We start from the raw sequence: 14,861 nt of genomic DNA on the forward strand, positions 1-14,861 counted from the left end.
GAAGAGAGAAGAACTCTAGGGGAAAGGAGCAAATCCCTAACGTTGGAATCTTATACCTTTTGAACATTATTTATTTCATCACTTTTTACTACCAGAAAGACTGGGAACTTTTTTCTGGATTGAAAGAAGACTTGACTATAAGAAGAGACCATACTTGCACAGTTATTGTAGATTATTAGCGTTAGGGTCAGAAGCAGGTTTTTGGACATGACAGTGACAGACTCTTAATTTTCAGACTTCCTGACAATTTCACTAGTTTCTTTTGAGGTAGGAAAACCCATGTTAGCTTTAGGGATAGAGAAGCATTTTTCCAACATTTTCTTATTTAATGTTTGTATCCAGAAATATGCCAACATTGTGTCCGAGCCTTACGTCTGCACCCTTACAGTGCCTGGAGGGATGTTGGTGAGTGGCAGCCCCCACTAAAAAGTCCCCGCTTCCTTCAGAGAAGCTTTTTTCAAGGTTCAGGCTGCTGTGCATGCTTACTTACCCAACCCGTCGTGAAGAAGGGAGAGCATGATGTTCAACTACAATTCGGCTATAACTTATCCTGGGATCCTTGCTGTATGTCAATGAGTAAGCGTTAGGGTCGATTTTGAGTCTCATTCAAAACAACAATATGTATGTTGTAAAACTCAGCATTAAAAAACCTATGAAGACTCAAAAGTAGTATGGTGGGATGTGATTCTAAGGTTCTGGATCTCTTTTGTTGTGCAGAACATATGGTATTATGTAACCCGTCATGTTATCCACTTGAAATGTGATCTTTGTATTTATGCATATGCCATTTCCCACAGTATGTTAAATAAACGTTTTTTTGAGAAAATGCACCATGAAGAACCTATTTATTTGATTACTTTGCAAAGAACAGTAACTCAACTTACCAGTTTCAGATGAATACTTTGCATGCTGGAAAAGAAAAAAAAAACAATATGCACTCTAAGTGAAAATATTTCTCTCACAAAACACATCAAAATGTGCATAGAATGAGTACTGTCTACTGTTTCATAGGAACATACCTTTGACAATAGCTCTGCTATGATAGCCAGACTATGGAAAACTTTGTGTTAAATAGAATAAATATTTATTTAATATGCGCACTGCCCCAAGGCTTAACATATAAAAACAACATTACATAAAATACAATTCATCATAGGACGAAGAAACAGAGCATCATAATTACCTCAGTAAAGGCTAAAATACATGTAAAACTCATTTAAAACAACGTGCCAACAGCCAATTCTGTTAAAATAGATAAGACAAGTTCATAAAATGTCATCATGTGGAACATCAAGTTCTGATAATTTCCAGAGAGTAATAATTGCCATCTATTATACATATTGACGTCATTATAGCTGTTACCGTACGCCTTCAGGTATTTGTCTCTTAAGGAATTGAGACTTTCGCAGTGACATAGTATATGTTCAGCTGTCTCTATGGTTAATTTCTCACACAGTCTGCAATATCTCAAGTGCTTGACAAATTCCAGTTTTGCTCCCAAGACCTCCAGCTTATTTCGCATGTTAAATTTGAATAATAAGTACTGCCTTGTAGTGCCACAGTATGGATAAGCTGCTTGATATATTGGCTTTTTTAAATCGGTAGACAAAAATTCCGAAAACAGACCACTATTAGCTTTAGTCGCCAAGTTAATCATGTCACGTTCTTGCGCAAAGTTAAAGATGGCTCATTTCAATAAACGTTTGGTCTTAGCGTGGGTATTTTGCAACCACATGTATGCATTCTCTTTAGCGCACTTGAAGTACACTCCGCTTATCACTGCTATAATACCAGCATCCAACAAGATTGCTTTTTTCTCAAAGCCTTTCATTAGTTCCACAATAAAAGGTATTATTAGTTAAAGTGCATATTTTAACATATAACATACCGTTTTTATATTCTAAAATGTCTGTGGTACCCATAAAATGACACTCTAATAAGAGATTGGGCCTCATTACGACCCAGGCGTTAAGGGTTAACGCCGTCGTTAACCCTTAACGCCTGATTCCAATTTTAACGGCTGCTTTTAGCAGCCGTTAAAATCCATGGCGCTAACCCGCCATGATGCTAATTACGCCACCGTAATTTACGGTGGCGTAATTAGCGCCTACCCCACTCCCATTATGCCCTATGGGGCAAAAATGGGAATGGGGAAGGGAAAATGGGAAATGGGGATTTACTGCCCTACTCACCTTGGAATGGGGCGGTAAATCCGCCATCCACCATGGTGTAAACGTAGTTTACACCATGGTGGTAAAGTTGGCGTACTTACCGCCTGGGTCGTAATGACCCCCATAGTCTATGGGTAATGATTTAGGCACTCTGAATAAAATCTTTAGTAATTTTGCTTCAAACCGATTTATTTCATTAGCAAATCCTACTCCCCGTATTTCTGCAGCATACAATAGGCACTATCACACTTTTGATTAATATAGCAACAAGATTGTATTGACTGAAAAACCACCTTGTTGACCAATGAAATGGCTTAGAGACATAGCAGTTTTCATACATTACAGTTTTATGTTCATCCAATGTTGCTTCCAGCTAAGCTTATGCTTGATTATTACGCCGAGGTATTTGTAGCATCTTACTACCTCAATAGATTGACCCATAATCATCCACCTGTAGTTAATGGAGCGAGGACATTTAGCCTTACCTACAAATGGTAAGATTTTGGTTTTACTGATGTTAATACTTAGGCCATTCAGTCTTGCAAAATTTGACAAGGCCGTCAATTTATTTTTTAGGCCTTTAGGAGTATAATCTATAAGTAACAGGTCATCTGCATAACCCAACCATCCCAGTCTCGCAGTGGCTATTTTAATGTCATCTGCTATTATGGCCTGTAGACCTGCCATGAAGTCGGTAAAATACAAATTGAATAAAGTAGCTGCAAGGATGCAGCCTTGCTTAACTCCTTGCATGGTTTTTATTGAAGCGGATAGCATTCCTTCATTGTCAAGGCGCATTCTTACAGTTGTTTCCCTATATAATAATTGAATTATGCCTAATAAACCGGCTGGTATTCCCAATGTTTTCAATTTCAACCATAGTCTCTCCCATATTATAGTATCAAATGCTGTTGTAAAATCTATGAAAGCAGCAAATACGGGAAGATTACGGATTTTCCAGGAGCATTCAATAGATGTCACCAGGTTGACTATGTTATGTGTAGTAGAAGTTGCTTTCTAAAACCGGATTGATTAGGTGGCAGTACATTAAATTTATCTATCCACTGGTTTAATTCAATCAGGAGAATTTTGGCAAAAATCTTTGCAGGGATGTCTAGCATTGCTAGCATCCTATAGTTTCCGGGGACTTTCCATGAACCTTTTTTGTGGACCGGGAGAATTATGCTCTCTGGCCAAAATGCCGCTATTGTACCATGTTCTCCTATCCATTGGAACAAGATATGCAATGCCACCACCCATTTCTCAGGAGACATCTTTATAAGGGCATTGCAGGCTCCATCTGGGCCTGGTGCTCTAGAGCTACGCAAGTTCTTAATCAAGTTAATCAAGGTATCAAGAGTGTATTTACCTTTCCAGGGGACAAAATAAGGAACAAGTTACTTACCTGTAACTGTTGTTCTCCAGCATGGGTCTGGCATGGATTCACATGCTCATGAATATTCCCCGTCGTCAGGCTGGGAATCCTCGGTAAAGAAAAAACCAGTATCAGTTTCGTTTCTGATCTGTCTTTCGTAGTAATAACCAATCACTGGTCTCTGCGTCATACTGACCACAGCCAATGACTGCCCTCTACCTAAGCACCGCCTCTGGCAGCCATCTTCAGATTTGGAAGCACGTGAAGTGGCAGTATGACCAAGTGAAGAGCCGCAGAGGGGTAGGCGGGAGGGTTCGCATGTGAATCCATGCCAGACCCATGCTGGAGAACAACAGTTACAGGTAAGTAACTTGTTCCTTCTCCAGCATGGGGTCTGGCATGGATTCACATGCTCATGAATAAAGAATACATAGCAGTACACACATGCACAACCACGGGAGGTGGCAAAGGCTCAACATTAAGCATTACATCAAACTCAACATTAAGCATCTTACCTCCTCACCAGGCTCACCTCAGGCGAACAGGTTGCGCAGCACTGCTTGGCCGACCCTGGACTCCTCCCTGGAATCCCGATCGACGCAGTAGAATTTCGTGAAGGTGTGCGTCGACCTCCACGTAGCAGCGCTGCATATGTCCAGCAGGGGCACACCAGAAAGGAACGCCGTGGTAGCTGCGATCGCTCTGGTGGAATGGGCTCTCGGACGGCCAGGCAGCGGTCGGTTTGCCAACCGATGACAGTACATGATACAGCCGGAGAGCCATCTGGAAATGGAAGCCTTCGAGAGAGCCTTCCCCTGATTGACAGGTCCAAAGTTCACAAAGAGTTGTGACGTCTTCCGAAAACACTTCGTGCGGTCCACGTAGAACTTCAGCGCTCTAGCCACATCCAGCGAGTGCAAAGTCCTCTCAGCCGACGACGAAGGCGACGGGAAGAACACAGGCAACACCAAGGGTTTGTTGAGATGGAAGTCCGACGGTACCTTGGGCATGAAGGAGGGGTGCGTCCTGAGCACTACCCTCGTGTCGTGAAAAGTCAAGTACGGGGCCTTGCAGGAAAGGGCCTGGATCTCTCCCACCCGTCGTGCGGAGGTGATGGCCACAAGAAACGCTGTTTTCCACGACAGAAACTTCAACGGGGCCGAGTGCAGAGGCTCGAACGGAGGTCCCATGAGCTTGGTCAGCACCACGTTGAGCTCCCACGCCGGGGCCGGAGCCTTCACCGGCGGGAACGATCTGAACAGTCCCTTCATGAACTCTTTCACCAGACGATGAGACCACAAGGACGTCCGGCCCGTGGTTCATGGTGTATCGGGAGATCGCAGCAAGATGAATCTTGATGGACGTGTGTGCCAGTCCAGCTTTGGCCAGCATCAGCAGGTACGGCAGTACCTGGGGAGCCGTAATCCGTAGAGGGTTAATCTTCTGTGCGTGGCACCAGACAGAGAACCTCTTCCATTTGTGTCCGTAGCATTTAAGAGTCGAGGACGCCCTGGCCTTTGCAAGAACCTCTCTGCAGTCGGCCGGTATGTCGTATCCTCCAAACTCTAGCGCTGCAGGAGCCAGGCCTGCAAGTTCAGCGATTTCGGGTCGTGGTGGAGGATGGCGCCTCCTTCCCTGGAGAGTAGATCCGCGTCCACCGGCAGCTTGATTGGCGGGGACGCTGACAAGTCCAGAAGGTCCGGGAACCATATCTGCCTCGGCCACGCAGGTGCGACGAGGATCATCCTGCACCGTGACCTCTTGAGCTGGTTGACGAGCCGGATTAGCAGTGGCAAAGGAGGGAACGCGTAGAGGAACAGGCCCTCCCAGGGGAACGAGAAAGCATCGCCCATGCTCCTCGCCTGGGGAAACCTGCTGGCGAACCTCCGGCACTTGGAGTTCGTCGCCGTCGCGAACAGGTCGATCTGGGGTGTGCCCCACCGTCGGAAGAGGCGATCCGCTAGATCCTGCCGTAGTTCCCACTCGTGGCACGAGCGCAGCTCCCTGCTGAGTGAGTCGGCGATGGTGTTTTTTATCCCTGCCAGATGAAACGGCACCAGAAACATCCTTTGGGCGACGGCCCAATGCCACAGGTCCTGCGCCTCCTTGGACAGTGCTGGGGACCTGGTTCCGCCCTGTTTCCTGATGTAAAACATGGTGGTGGTGTTGTCGGTGAAGATCCTCACCACCTTGCCCTTGAGGGACGGAAGGAAGGACCTGAGGGCCCAGAACACTGCACAGAGCTCCAGGACGTTGATATGGAGGGACTTCTCCGTCGGGAGCCAAAGGCCTCTCGCGTGCAGATTTTCGGTGTGCGCTCCCCACCCTTCCAGGGAGGCATCCGTGGTCACTGTCTCCTGGTGGTCTGGGGTCTGGAAGTCCATGCCCGCCGTCAGATGCGCGCGGGTGCCCCACCACCGGACCGCTCGGCGGAAACTCTCGTCGAGTGTGATCCTCTCCTCGAAGCCGCCCGTCGTTTGGATCCAGCACGCGTCCAGGAACTCCTGCAACGGGCGCATCCGGAGCCTGCACATGGGAATGAGGTAGATGCAAGAAGACATCATTCCGAGGAGGGACTTGATGGACCTCACCTTGGCCGCGTCGGAAACCAACATCCGCTGTACCTTGCCCAGGATGGACCTGGTCCTTTCCTCCGACTGGGAGGCCAGAAGGGACACTGTGTCGAGCTTCGCTCCCAGAAACAGTGCGTTTTGCGCGGGTACCAGGTGGGACTTGGCGTAGTTCACGGAGAATCCCAGGTCCGTGAGAAGTTGGACGGTCCTTGCCGTGTGCTCCACGGCGAGCTCCCTCGTCTTGGCTCGGATGAGCCAGTCGTCCAGGTAGGGGTAGACGTGGATCCCCTCGCGGCGCAGCTGCGCCGCCACCGGTGCAAGGCACTTGGTGAATACCCTGGGTGCCGACCGTAGTCCGAAGGGGAGGGCTTTGAACTGGTAGTGACGCCCTTGGACCACAAACCTGAGGAATTTTCGGTGCCCCTTTAGGATGGGAATATGGAATCCAAATCCAACGACGACAGGAAGTCTCCTTCCTCCAGCTGACCCAGGACGTGCTGGAGGGTGACCATCCGGAACTTCTGCGCCTTGATGAACTTGTTCAGACGTCGCAGGTCTAGGATGGGGCGCCATCCTCCCGTCTTCTTCTTCACGAGGAAGTATCTCGAGTAAACTCCGGAGCCCCGAAGCCTCTTTGGGACGAGTTCGATGGCGCCCTTCCTGAGCATCGCCTTTACCTCCAGGAGAAGCTGAGGGACGTGAAGCTCTTTCCTGGCCACGGGGGGACGCGCGGGCACCTTCTTTGAAACTCGAGCGCGTGGCCCCGGGCTAAGGCGTCCAGCACCCAACGGTCGGTGGAGATGGACTCCCACACGCTGACGAAGCTCGCCAGCCGGCCTCCCACCGGGGTGCTTCGGTGGGGGCCTGACCCCACGGCCGGTTCAATCCTGTTTCGACGAGGCTTTGCCGCCTTGACCTCCTTGGCGACGACGGCGGGGTCCGCCAGACTTGCCTCGTCCTCTGTAGGCCTCCTGAGACGACGAGCGGGCCGCTTGACGGTAGGTGGAGAAACCGCCGCCGGAACCTTTGGAGGCGCCCTTGCCTCCGCTGCTCCGAAAGGGCGTCCGTCGTTGCTGCAGAACCCCAAGGGCCCGGGCCGTCTCAGTGTCCGCTTTAATGGCCTGAAGGGAATCGTCCACTGTTTTCCCAAACAGGTTGTTCCCATCGAACGGCATGTCCAGGACTCTGGTCTGTACGTCTTGACGGAAGTCCGTAGCCTTGAGCCATCCACGCCGCCTAAGGCACACGCCGTTGCCCAACTGGCGAAACCCAGTGTCGGCGATGTCCGTCGCAATAGTGATGGCGTGGTCCGACGCCACCTCACCTTCCTGTAGGATCTCCAGGGCATCCGCCCTCTTGTCGTCCGGTAGGAAGTCCAGCAGGGGAGCCAGTTTGTACCATAGCTCCCTGTCGTAGCGAGCCGCTTTAATCGTCGTCGCTGCAGACGAGATGACCCTGCGTCCCATAGCGTCCAATTTCTTTCACTCGCCGTCCGGTGGGGAAGTCGATGTGGAGGCCGCACCCCCCCCCCCGCTTTCTTCCTGGCCGCCGCGGAGACGACGGAGTCCGGGGTAGGCTGCGCCCGGAGGCACAGGGGAGCCGCGTCCGGGACCCGGTACTTCTTCTCGTACCGGTCTCTTCTAGCTGGCGTCGTGGAAGGGTTCTTGAGGAGGGCGAGGCCCTCATCCCAAATGTCGTCCAGTAGAGGCACCGCGAGGACCGTCTTCCTCTTGGCCTCGCGCCGTTGATAAAGGAATCCTTACTTTTTCTTCTCCTCAGGGCAGAGTTGGAAAAGCTCGGATGCCCTGGCGATCATGGAGTGGAACGATCCAATCTCGTCGGGCGGAGAAGCCCTGGTGGGAGGTGACGACGGTAGATCCTCGTCGTATACCTCGTCGTCCGTACCCGTCGCTGCCGTGTCAGTCCCCGTATCATCCCCTTGGGTGGACGGGGAGGAGGGCTGGACGGGGCGCGATGGCTGAAAAGGAGGTGGAGGGTGAATCCTTCTTTTCTTGGCGGGGGAACACCAGAAGGTCCCGGTTCAGGATCCCCCGACGGGAGAGGTTCCTCCGTCGGCAACGGTAGTCTCGTCCTTATCTCTGAGCATAAGGACTGTATAGCCAACAAAATGGTCGCCGAGTTGTCTTGCGGCGCTGGCAGAGGGGAATCCGACGGGCGATCAGGGGCCCCGTCGACGATGTCGTCGTCACCTGCGTCGGGATCCATCCCGACGGGCCGGTCTTCTTCCACGCCAAGGCCGTGGCTTAAGACCTCGATCAGCTCTTCCTCCGAGGTTGAAGCCGAATCTACGACGACGCCCTGCCCACCCTTTTTCTTCCCCGCCGGGGAGTTCACGGGGGTCCTATCGATGGGCACAAAAGAGGACTCCCTCCGAGGTGGCAGGGAGACTCTGAGCCCCGAGGTCGCCACCACTGGTGTAGCCTCCACAGGCTGAGCCAGGGCCGCCGCAACAGTATCAATAGAGAGCTTGGCCGGATGGATTAAGGCCTTCACCACCTTAGGTGCGCTCACCGCCTTATCCTTGAGGGGGGGGACACTGCCTCGCTCCCCCTCCGATGGGGCCTTCGAGCTCGACCGGGGCCTCTCCAGGAGCTTCGCCGGGTGCTCGCCCTTCCTCTTACCCGACCCAGAGCGTTGGCTCGTGGCTGAAGGTGCCGGGGAGGGTGCGCCCTGCCTGGCGCCCGTAGAGCCCGACCGTTCGGCGCTCCCGGTGCCAGCGGACTCGCGGTGCTTGGCCTTGTGTTGGACCCCCGTCGCCGGGGCGTCCTCAAAGGTCTTAGAAGACCGCTCGGATTTCTTCCTCTTCTTCTCGCCTGACGGGCTCTTACCTTCCAGCCAGTTGGCGAGACGTTGATGGCGGTCCTTCATGGTCCGCTCCGACATATTGCCGCAAAACGCACAGTCCTTCTCCACGTGCGTCTTGTCCTCATGTAAGCAGTAGAGACAAAAGGAGTGTTCGTCCTCCTTAAAGACGTTCTGCAGCTGGCATCCAGGGCAGACCCTGAACAGCTTTCCGGGCGTCGAGCTTCCCTTCTCCTGGGCCATGTCCGGGCCTGAGAAGCTTCTGGAGTCCTCCAAAAGCGTAGCTCGACGAAATCTTCACCCTTGAGGGGCGCAGACGAATCCGACACGGGTCCCCGTTGATCGGATGGAGAGTCGGTGGAGCTTGAGGCTCTTTTGACCGAAAAAAAAGAAGTTTTTGAGAAAAAACGTGAAAAAATAGCACTAATGCTCGAGAGCAATAGCACGAGGATCCCAACACATGAACGTGCGGTAAAAATCTGAAGATGGCTGCCAGAGGCGGTGCTTAGGTAGAGGGCAGTCATTGGCTGTGGTCAGTATGACGCAGAGACCAGTGATTGGTTATTACTACGAAAGACAGATCAGAAACGAAACTGATACTGGTTTTTTCTTTACCGAGGATTCCCAGCCTGACGACGGGGAATATTCATGAGCATGTGAATCCATGCCAGACCCCATGCTGGAGAACAATGTATTAGTTTCTTCCGACGAATAGGCACCAAGTGTTCTATCTACATGTGATATCCAATCTTTCTCTGCAATACTATTCAGGGGTAGATTTTTTTTTTCTTGGTGCTGTGGATTACAGCCCAAATTCCTTCGCTATTGTTATTCTTCGCAAACAGAGCAACAGTCCGCCATACCTCATTTGCTTTCTGAGTACGGTGGGACCGAAGCCATGTACGGTATGTTTTTTTGGCTAATCTAATATTCATTGTGGCATCTTTACTGCCACTATTCTTAATTTCTCTAAATGCAGATCTAAGTTGTTTTTTAGCCTTTTATAATAGCTTCATCAAATAGATTCTTATTATCATGGGTAGAGTTCCATCTCTCATAATTACTTTGGTATGTGCGTCTTTGAGTCGTTACAGTTTTTATAGCCACAACTATTTCTTCAAATGCTGGTATCATTTCATTTTGTCTGATGTCCTGCATACAGGTCATACAGCCAATACATTTCACTAACTCTTGCTCTGCAATCAGTTTGCCTTTTTCTAATTTAACTGGATTCCATATAATCTGATTCCCGCCATTATTTACACCTATATTTCCATTCAGTTGATATTCACTACATATATGGTTCGTAGGTAACAACAGATGCAGGGGAAGATGATCACTTTCTTCACGGCAGCCTACTACCATGCCCAGTGTTGCTGCATATGCACTTTTGTTAGTGAAGATATAATCAATAGTTGACACACATGAGCCACTGATCCGTGTCACACTGCGGTTAGGGTCACTTATCATGGCACCATTTAACATCTTTAGCTGATATTTAAGGAATAGCTTAGCCCAAGTTTTTCCATGGGTGTTAGAGGTTCCGTCGGGCCAGATCTCTGTTTATCTATAGATTGATCATTCACCATTCTAATCTGGGCGTTAAAATCTCCAAGATTAATGACAGGAATATAGGAGTTATATTCATCCAGTATACTTGTTATTGTAGCTATATTTTCTTTATTATACAGGCCATTAGGTGGATTATAGATGTTCACTATCATAACGCTGGGAAACATCAATTGGTTACACTTCGCCAACACTGCTAGAACCATGGACGTGGACCAGATGGTATTCTGGCCTGTCCAGGGATGTCTAATCGAGGTCAGCAGGCCGGCCTCTTGCACCTTTTGTGGCTAAACTATGTATTGTGGTACGCCCATCAACATCACATTCAGTATAAAGCCACATTTCCTGCAGTGCTGCTATAGTTTAGTATAGGGGCACTGCAGGAAATGTGGCTTTATACTGAATGTGATATTGATGGGTGTACCACAATACAAGGGCCTATACTAACATGCAGGATAAACTCGAGTAAACCATTATCTGACACGCAGTGTGAATTACCACGTGTATTCCATGATATTATATTGATGTCATTGAGATCGAGACTCCAGGTAACTTTTAAATTATACCGGCAGTCACTGCCAATATCCATCAATGGGGGGACATCACCTTCAGAAGGTTTAGAGGTGCTTTTAGAATCATTATTACTCCTCACTGGATATTCTTTTTTTTTGTTTTACAATTCAATGCATCAGGGTACATACTGTAACATGGTTTAGCTCACTGGATATTCTTTTACAGTTATCTCTGGAGTTCTTTCAAATGTGTCAATCACAGGAATCTGTGTATTTCCTTCACTTATAGTACTCACAGAACCTTTTAGATATTTAATTTTGGGCATCAGGGTTTCCTTGCATGTGCACCCCAATTTTTCAAATAGGTTACTATGAATTAAGATGTATTCATGTGTCGGTTTGTCGACACACCATACATTGGTAATTACTTTAGAAGAAATGACTAGCTAATCAACTATTTTTTGATCTTTAGATGCTACCATACGAAGGGGAACTATAGATCTACACAGTTCCAGGATCGCACTTCTATTCAATATTACCTGATTTTTCATAGATTCAATTGCTTGAAATTGGAGAGCATCTGTCATATTAACACAATGGGCCTCATTCCGAGTTGGCTGGTAAGGGAAAAATGATGCCGGTAAAGGAATACCGGCATCGTTTCCCGTTACGGCCCATTCTGACCCACCAGACCGTTATTTACGGCGTCGTAAAGTACGATGCCGTAAATAGCGGTTTAGTGGCGCGCGCCCGACAGGCCATGCCGTAATTAGCGGCATGGCGTAAACCGGAGCTGATCCCAAGTAAAGTGGACATGGAAAAAACGGCCTCCACAAGACCGCAAAGTACCTTGCCGCCATGGAGTAAATACCGGCATCGCTGAGAAGGTGTTAAGGACCCTGAGCAGTGTTTCCAAGAGGAACAGGTGCACTCAATCAGCACAGGTGGAGGCAATGGAGTCTGGCACAGCACAAAAGGAGCACACCCACACACCACACCCCCTCCCACACCAAGATGATACCAATTGTAGCAGCATTCCTGGAGCTGGAGGCCCTGCTTGCAAGGCAGCAACTACAACAACAGCAACTACAACAACCACAACCCCCACCACAGAGGATACACAGGAGGAGAAGGAGGGTGAGACAGGCCCAGCATGCCCTACCGGTGCAGCCACCATTACCACGCCGGCAGCCCCCAATCCCCCGCATCAGAGCCACCCCCTTCAACCTCACACCAGAGCAGATCCACACCCTGTACCGGCTTGACTGGGACATCATTACCAGCATAGTGGACATGATACACGATGATACAGTGAGCCGCATAGAAATCCGCACTGCCATCCCCCCTCTACTGAAGGTAGTGTCTGTGCTCCACTTCCTCGCCACAGGCAGCTACCAGCATACAGTGGGGCACATGCATGGCATTTCACAGCCCATATTTTCACGGATACTCAAACAAGTGCTGGATGCCCTCCTCACCCACACAAGGGAATACATATCCCTACCCCGTACTCCCCAGGAGATATATGACACCAAAGCTGCCTTCCATGCACTGACAGGCATGCCAAATTGCATAGGTGCCATCGACTGCACCCACGTGGAATTAATGGTCCCGCATGCCATGGAGGTGCCGTATCGCAACCGCAAGCAATACCACTCCATCAACGTCCAGATGGTGTGTAATGCCAGTAAAGCCATCACACATTGCAATGCCCGATACCCCGGATCAACTCATGACTCCTTGGTCCTGCGGAACTCAAACTACCACGCTACATGGAGCGACATGCCGGACGACGTGCCTGGCTGCTTGGTGAGTAACCTGAATGGGCCATGGCAGTGCATTGGGGCTGTGAGTAGGTCGCCTGCATACTCCACCTGGGTGGGAAAGGGGGGGGATGCATACCCCACCTGGGTGGAAAAGGGGGGATGCATACCCCACCTGGGTGGGAAATGGGGGGGATGCATACCCCACCTGGGTGGGAAAGGGGGGGGGATGCATACCCCACCTGGGTGGGAAAGGGGGGGGGATGCACACTCATCCCAGTAATCACCTGCGGCCATGTAAGACTAGTACAATTCTCCACCATGAATGCACACACAATTACCTCCTTTCCGCTTCCATGCAGGTGATATTGGCTACCCTCTAAAGCCGTGGCTCATGACCCCGGTCCGCAACCCACAGAACAGGCACGAGGAGGACTACAATAGATCCCATACCCGTACACGGGTGGTGATAGAGCAGACCTTCGGGCTGTTGAAGGCACGATTTCATTGCCTCAGCCGGTCTGGTGGGGCACTCATCTACAGCCACGAGAAGGTGTCCAAGATCACCATGGCATGTGTAATGCTACACAACATGTGCATCCGTCGGAACGTGCCACTGCCCCCTGACGTGGAACTGCTACCTCCAGATGATGATGAGGGGGAGGAGGAAGGAATGGCAGGACAGCAGCACGGTACCGATGCACAGGAGGGACGTTCAGTGCGTCAATCATTGATTGGACAATATTTCTGACTCACAAGTCAGCTGAGGGTGTGAGGGTGAGAGGACATTGGGCACTGGGTGTGGGGATACATGTACACCATGCAATGTGCGACATCAAAAGACACAAGCAAAATGAGCAATGTCCACTCTGTTTTTTGGGAATGAACAACCAGTGTATTCAACATTTATGTAGGAACGTGTACAACAAAACCACCACCCTCCTCCCCCTCCCCCCAACTCCCACACACACCCTCACCCCCCTCCCCCCCAACTCCCACACACACCCTCACCACCCTCCCCCTCCCCCCCAACTCCCACACACACCCTCACCCCCCTCCCCCTCCCCCCCAACTCCCACACACACCGTCCCCCCCCTCCGCCTCCCCCCACAACAACCCCACAATAGTCCCATCAGTGCAACATAGGCCACTTGTGTGTGGCAGTATGGTCATTGTGTGCTTCCAGAGCCAGGGGTATCCATGTTCTGGCGGCGGAGTGTGCGCATTGACCGACGGACAGGGCTGGTCTGCGTGGAGGAGCACTGTGAGGGTGGGCACTCCCACTGGGGCTGTGGTCTGGTGGGTGCTGCCTCCAGGGCATCAGCGATCCGGCCCAGCACCTCACAGAGCCGGTTTGTGTTGGCAGTGATGACTTCGCCCAGGGCCTGCAGGTCATTGTGCCACTCCGACCTGAATTCACGGTTGTCCCGGATGAAGTCCTCAATCAGGCCCGTGAGGCGCTGGGAGTGCAATCCATCCATGGCCGGTGTGGCAGATGTGCTAGGCAGCCGTGGTGTTGAGCCCGCAGCCCTTTCGGGGCTTTCTGCAGGGGAGGTGGATCCAGGACTGGCAGGTGGTGCTCCTTGGCCTGTGAGGCCTGGGGTGTCACTCTCCCCGTAGTCGCTGTGTGCAACTTGACTGTAGGATGGGGTGTCTGGGCAGTGCACGATGTCATGGGGCTCCTCCACGTCGGATACGGGAACAGATGTCGGGCTATCTGGCTCCTCGGGGAGGCACATGGCAGCATTCTCCCCTGCCACACTGGACTCCTCTGAGTGCACCGTGGGGCATGTCTCCGTCGGCAGTGCAGGCATGGGTAGGGGTGTGGGTGTGGGTTGTGCAGCCTCCATGGGGGTTGCTGGTGCAGGTGGTGTTGCCTGTGCCTTCTTCCTTCCTGCAGGTTTACGCTGTTCCCTGGCTGTGCCCCTGGAGGTACAGGGCTGTGTGGCTTCCTGGCCCTCACTTTCATGGCCGCTGCCTGTGGGGGGGAAGAGAGAAATGGCATGAGGTATGATTTGGGGGTCAGCATTTCTTCAAGCCTATGGTATGACAATGGGATTGCAGCGTTTTGTTGA

General features: G+C 50.9%; 1 long non-coding RNA gene across 1 annotated transcript in view; it reads right to left on the reverse strand.

Annotated features, from left to right (window-relative positions):
* Positions 1-884: 884 nt before the first annotated feature.
* LOC138504701 (uncharacterized) overlaps positions 885-14,861 on the reverse strand; it is a 275,906-nt gene continuing 261,929 nt past the window's right edge. The window contains exon 3 of the long non-coding RNA XR_011279911.1: positions 885-909. This is a non-coding gene — a long non-coding RNA (uncharacterized lncRNA). The remainder of the gene's footprint in view (positions 910-14,861) is intronic.

Source organism: Ambystoma mexicanum, chromosome 11 (assembly GCF_040938575.1).
Source record: "Ambystoma mexicanum isolate Mex_15411 chromosome 11, UKY_AmexF1_1, whole genome shotgun sequence".
Lineage (NCBI taxonomy): Eukaryota > Metazoa > Chordata > Amphibia > Caudata > Ambystomatidae > Ambystoma > Ambystoma mexicanum.